Below are 7096 nucleotides of genomic sequence, written 5' to 3'. Positions count from 1 at the left end.
TACAATGATGAAAAAGTTCTGTATCTGAGGAGTCCTGCCAGGTAAACAGTAGTCATAAGTACCTTATGAGCAGTTTAAATGACCCATGTGACTAAGAAGATAAGTTGGAATCTCATTTTAATTTAATTTATATTTAAATATATTTAATTTATATTTAAATTTAAGAAGCCATATATCATATAAACTAGTGGCTACTTATCAGACAACATCACTCTAGATAGTTAATGTTAGAATTCAAATATTTTCAATGTCACACCATGTACCATTTGTGCATCCTAATGCCATTCAATCAAATAACTCCCTATACTTACCTGGCAGGAAAGATACCATGATCACAAAGGTGGCTTTCCAAAGACAAGACTTATCCATTGCACCCCAGAAGTGCCCAGCCCTGCATTTTTCAAATGTGAGAAACTCAGCTGCATAATTTGGGGGGTAGTGGGGACTGCATGTGCTATCTTCCCTACAAAAAAGAAAGAAAGAAAGAAAAAGATCAGCCAAAACCTTTCTAAACAGATGTTTTCCCAGAGACATTTCTGTGTACTAGGAATTTAAAGATAATACCATTCATTCTTAAAACCCTGATGATTTTTTTTTTTCTTTTGAAGGAACAGTTGTGATTCTATCCACCTCTAATCTGGCACATCTTTAAAACATTGCCTTTATTTCATCTCTTTCATAAAAAGTGACTAATTTGCAGACAAAAGAAAGAAAAGTTAAGAATACAAAGTAAGCTATGTGAAACAAGAAAACAAATATGAAAGATAAGTAAAGATACTGATGATACAATAAAAAATTCAAAATTAATTTAGTAGAATACAGGTGAAACCAAAATAATATTAGAATGATAAACATTTTAAGAAATAATCTTTTAGATTTTTCTAAATTTAAATTTAAAACTGCAGATATTAGATTCTATAGATTTAAAACTTGTTTTATAAAATATTATCCCTTCTAGCCTACGTGCTTGGTGAGAATATATATCATTTCTTACTTGTACTAGTGCTCTTTCACCAAGAAAAGTGGTTTCCTCTCCATAGGAAGCTCTCAGTAAATATTAGATAAAAGACAAATTTAATCCCTGTGTCCTGAGCAATATAATAAAAAAAACAATTAATCTTCATAAAAAACATATTGATGAAACTAAACAATTAAAATACAATAAATATTGTAATCAAATTTGGAACTGCAGACCTTTTACATGGCAGTAGCATCAATATAATATTTATCATCAAGAGGAGATAATAATAGTGCAAATATCCTTCAAGTGATAAGGTAAACTGAGAGAACAAGTAATTTAGTTTATATAGGCAAACCATTATTCATATGTCTAATTTTCTTTTTCTTCCTCTGGGTTAACCAGTATTTGAGTTCCATGTCTTACTTTTTCCCAATCGTTTAATGAATGTATGCAATAATAATGGGGATGTGTGTGTTTATAGGTGTATACTTACCTGTAAATGTTTACATATGTTACATAGGTTTTGTTTATACAAGAAGAAGGCCGTCAGTTCAGGAAGATGGTATTTGTATTAGTCAAAGATCCCAGAAAGACATAACCAATAAAATACAAATGTAATGTAAGAGAGAAGATGTATTAGGGAACTAGTTCACAAAATTACTATGGCCGAGAAGTCTCATGATGGGTTGTCTATTGTCTAGAGACCCTGGGATGTCATAGGGTGGCTCAGTTCAAGTCCAATAGACAGCACCAGGAAGTTAGTGGAATAATTTATTTATTATTTTTTCTGAAATTCTGGGAACCCTGGGAGGACACTGCTGATGTAAGTCCTGTAATCCTAGTACTGGAAGGCCTGGAGTCCTATGTCCAAATCAGGAGACCTAGCTCTTCACCTTTGTATTTGTTCTCTTTGTCTCTAGCTCATTAGATGATGCCCAATTAATGGAAGCAGGTTTTCCACATCTTGTCCACTCAGATTTACATAACTCCTCAAGCAAACACCTCCTTGGATATACCTAATGTATATATTTTCCAGGTTTCTAGTTATTCTTTAATGTAGTCAAGTTGATACTAAAATCATCACAGTTTTCTCTAAGAAAATAAAAAAGAGCAAAGAATGCTTAAGACTATGTTCATATTTCATTTCATTAAACATTCATTAAGCAAATTATGGCAATTCTGTTAAGTAAGAATGGAAGAACATGATACTGTGGCTATATCATTAGTCTATATGTTTTCAATTTGTTTAGAATATTTCATATAATTAAAAATGAAATCAAAATGTATCGATGGTAAAAGCCCTAAAGCTGTGGCATTTTAATATGTTACTACCATATAAAATAGATGATACATAAACTAGTCATTTGTAAATTAGCATGAATTTAGTGCTCTTATTTTATAAACAGCATTGAATGTCTGAAAAGATGCAAGTTATAAATAGTTCTTTATTTTCAACTTTACAGTTTTTCATATACTTGTGACACTAGTTTTAAGTAAATGCTAATTTACACTGTTTAAAAACCAATCTTGAATGTGTCTTACCTGTTATTTCTTTAGAAAATTAGCACTCATTAGAAACTTCTTTTAAAGCCATTTTACATATGCATATCTAAATTCCACTGAGTTTTGAAACAACAGCCATTAAACTGATGTGTTTACTTTTTCATTAATTTATATTTGAGGAAACATACCAGTCAGATTTAATTAATTTTATTTTCAGTTCATAACAAAACTGTGTTTTTACTTCTGATGGTCACTTTTAGAATTTTCACAAACTTCATATTTTTAAGCTTTTACAAAGAAGAACTTACTGAATTTTTGCCTATGATAGATTTTATTCCTCTATTGAGCCATATTAAAATATGAAAAAGATTAAATTGGCAGAAAACACATGAAATCAGCAAAGCTAAGGAGAACATAGTAGTATTGGGGGAATTTGAAAAAATGCTGCTTATCTAGCATCACCACAGAGGCTTCCCAGAGGCCAGTTTAATTAGGCTACAATTCATATTGCAGAAAGTGGTTTTGTAATTACCTTCAAATGACCAAACGATATAGAATTCTGAGAAGAGCATATTCCCAGTAATGAACCAATTTGCAATTGACTGAATTTTTTATGTAAGGCATTTATTGGGCAAACATTATTTGAGTATATGTTCCTTCAATTCTATATTCATCTATAGCTGAATTTTAAGAGTTTATTTCAGAATATATGGAAGTAATAAAAAGGAGTTAAAAATAAAACCTACCAATTTTTTAAAAACATGTTTTGCTCAAAGTAAAATTACAATATCTAAAGCAGAGAAATACATACAATCCATAACTAAACTACGGAGAAATAAAATCAGCAGGCATATAGGTAGAGAATGTGGTATTGGACTCTTTATTTAATCTAAAAATATTTGTATTTCAAGAGATGGCACAATTATTAAAAGACAAAAAATATTACCTCTAAATATTGGAAGTGTTCTTGACATTATGAGAAATTAAGGGTATCTAACTCAGTAAATTCAATATTATGATAATAAGTTATAAGAGAAAAATCACAGATAAAACAACTTATTGCACATATATAATCCCAGCAATTTGGGAGGCTGAGGCAGGAGGATCACAAATTCAAAGCCAGGCTCAGCAACTTAGTAAGGCCCTATCTCAAAATAAAAAATCAAAATAGTTGGACATGAGATTTAGTGGTTAAGTACCCCTGGATTCAATTCCCAGTACAAAAAACAAACAAACAAACAAACAAACAATGACAACAACAAAAATTCCTTGAAAACATCCAAAAAAAATCACAAAAATATAATTTTGGGATAGAAATGTACAAATGTTTATCATAGTATAGGCAAAAATTAAATGAATAAATAATTTTTTAAAAATGCTTTATTTAAAGTACAAAAGTTATAAGACTAATATTTTTAATATTTAAGTTATGAAAAATTTATTATTGTTTGGATGTAAGGTATTCCCCAAAAGCTCACTTATGAGACAATGCAAGAAGGTTTGAAAAAGAAATGGTTTGGTTATAGCCTTAACTTAGTCAGTGAATTAATTCCTGATTGGATTAACTGAGCAGGAACTAGTTGCAAGTGGGATATGGCTAAAGGAAGTAGTTCATTGGGGGTGTAGCTACTGGGTATATATTTTGTATTGGGCAAGTGGAGTCTCTCTCTCTCTCTCTCTCTCTCTCTCTCTCTCTCTCTCTCTCTCTCTCTCTCTCTCTCTCTCTCTCCTAATCACCATGTTAGCTGGTTCCCTCTGCCATACTCTTCCTCTATGATGTTTTGCTTCACCTTGAGCCCAAAGGAATGAAGCCAGCCTTCTATGGATTAAGACCTCTGAAACTATAAGCCTCCAGATAAACTTTTCCTCCTCTACAAATGTTCTGGTTTAGTCCTTTTAGTCACAGCTGAGAAAAAGCTGACTAAAACAAGTACCAATTATGTATACACTTTATAACTATTTATTATTTTTATCCTCACAGCTGAGTTAACTATTGCAAGTTTTATTTAATAGATTAAAAAATTTGAGTTAAAGAAAATTGGAATGACTTACCAAGTTACACATAAGTAGCAACACTGGAAAATCAGTGTACTTTCTTAGATGACTTTCCTTGACAGCTATGCCAAGATATCTTTTTATCTTTTGCTGTTTGTATATTTCCTATAATATATATTAATTAAAGCCAAGAATATATGTATATTGAGCATTCATATCAATTTGTCAGCAGTTACAAGGAGAAATGAAGAGAAACACCATAGTAATGGTATATAGTTCTATTGATATGAAAATTTAAGTAACAGAACTAAAAGTTGAAATCATATAAATAATCATATTTAAGCTAATAAATATTATTCTTTGATCTGTAAGATAATTTAGCTTAATCTCAAGAACAAATAAACATTTAATATCTGATCAATATATTTTCAATACTTCAGAATTACAATATTTGATATAGAGAAAAAAAATCTTAGGATGCAATCTCTATGGATTTCTTGCTTTTCTAAGATGTCCTGCAAGCAGAGACATATTCTGACAGTGTTCTTGATTATCTGATAATTGGAAAGTCAATAGTATTGGAAAATAGATATATTGTCTCCTTCTGGAAGAAATTTTGTTACAACCTTAGCACACACACACACACACACATACACAAATAGCCAGTATCTATCTACAAAGTAGTATGGGCAGCTTATGATTTCTGTCCATTCAAATTTTTAGTTTACTTCCTTATAATATGACTTATGCATAAGCAAACCCTATCATGGCCCCTTTGTGGAACCCCTTTCAGACATGGAGACAAGGGGAGCTATTGCAACTGTGCTGCTCATGTTGCCTGCTCTGCTGTAAGGAATTTTCCTTGCTACTGAAAGAATCTTTTTTTTTTTTTTTCAGATAAAATTCATTAAAATTCTGCAGTGTAACTTTTTATCTTGTGTGTTTAGTAAAATCTTAAACTTTCACAGTTCTTTAAAATGCTTTATTCAATAATAATTCTGGATCTAAATCCACTGATCAAAAAACAATTTAAAAATACTAAAAATGTATTTTAACAAACGACCAAGAAAAAAATAGATAATTTTAACTCTTAAAAATTCTGTCATAGCAATTCAAAATTATGATTACAGTGTACTTAATAATATTGAATTTTAAATAGTGAAAATTATGCTGATTGGCTGGGAGTGGTGGTGCATGCCTATAATCCCAGAGGTTCAAGAGGTCAAGGCAGGGGGATTGTAAATTGAAGGCCAGTCTCAGCAAATTATCAGGGCTCTAAGCAATTTATTGAGACCCTGTCTCAAACTAAAACATAAAAAGGGGTGAGGATGTGTCTCTCAGTAGTTAAGTATACCTGGGTTCAATCGCTAGTACCAAAAAGAAAAAAAAAAGCAGATTGGACAGATTTTGATATACAAACTTGCTTATAAGGAAAAAAAATGAATGAATAACTAAATTAACAATCAATAATCCAATAATTTAAAAAATAAAATTAATAAACAAAGAATATTTTAAAGTACAAAATTTATAAACTGTTGGAAAATCTAGAGAATAAAATATATGTTCAGAAGAAAGTCATTCACAAAATCTAAAGTGAGAAGATGAATATTAATACTAATAGCAATAATTCCAGGAATTATTAGAGAGATAGTCACATATTCTCTGCTGATAAGAGTAGAAAATTGAAGGAAATGGTTACTTTCTCAAGGAAATATAAATTCAAAATTACCATGCAAGAAGTAGAATACTTCCAAGGTCAATATAAAGGCATCTTAATAGAAAATAGGAAAATATAAATAGTTAAGACTAGATAAGGAATCCATGAAATAATTAAGATACAGATAGGTCACCTAAATCTGGCACTGTTATTTATTATCAGGTTGGAAATAAATGCATGTAAAATGTCTTCCAGAGATCAGTTTATGTCTTATTAACTTTTGTGCTTCTCTTATTTCTTGTTATTTCGCTTCTTTATATATTTGCTGTTTATTTGTGTGTGATAGTTGGTATTGTGTGTGTGGAACCCCTAACAGGATACTCTTAAGCACTAGCAAATATTCTCATTCACACTTGCTCTTGCATGATGCTAATAGTGCCAGATTTGCATTGTGTTGATTCCTTTTGAAGAAAGCCATAGGGAAATTATCTTAAAGATAATGCAATGGGCAATATGAGTTATTTAGACTTCAAAACATTCCTTATAGAATGGGAGTGAAACTTATCTCCCCTTAAAAGCTTTTTTTTTCTTTTTTTTATTGGTTGTTCAAAACATTACAAAGCTCTTGACATATCATATTTCATACTTTAGATTCAAGTGGGTTATGAACTCCCATTTTTACCCCAAATACAGATTGCAGAATCACATCAGTTACACATCCACATTTTTACATAATACCATATTAGTAACTGTTGTATTCTGCTACCTTTTTATCCTTTGAATTTTTTCTGGTCTATCTTTGTGTAATCAGGATTGAGGCCAACAATATTAAGGTTTAGAATAAGCTCAGTTAGAATGGTATTGATTTCCAGGTTGCTTAAGATATCAATATTAAAATGAGTTTATCTTTAAAAAATAAATTTTACCTTAACAATTATCACACAAAGGTTCTCTGGCATTATTTTCTCGCATTCACATCA

At 30.6% G+C, this 7096-nt stretch overlaps 1 non-coding gene across 1 annotated transcript; it reads left to right on the top strand.

Moving 5' to 3' along the window:
* The first annotated feature begins 303 nt into the window (after positions 1 to 303).
* On the top strand, positions 304 to 464 carry LOC124095306 (U1 spliceosomal RNA). Its single transcript, XR_006852447.2, has one exon. It is a non-coding gene; the product is annotated as a U1 spliceosomal RNA (small nuclear RNA).
* Positions 465 to 7096: the final 6632 nt, after the last annotated feature.

This window comes from Marmota monax, unplaced genomic scaffold (genome assembly GCF_021218885.2).
Source record: "Marmota monax isolate L192 unplaced genomic scaffold, Marmota_monax_Labrador192_F-V1.1 WCK01_AAM20220418_F8-fsc00043, whole genome shotgun sequence".
Lineage (NCBI taxonomy): Eukaryota > Metazoa > Chordata > Mammalia > Rodentia > Sciuridae > Marmota > Marmota monax.
The sequence above is the reverse complement of the archived record's forward strand: the minus strand, read 5'-3'. Positions and strand labels throughout refer to the sequence as shown.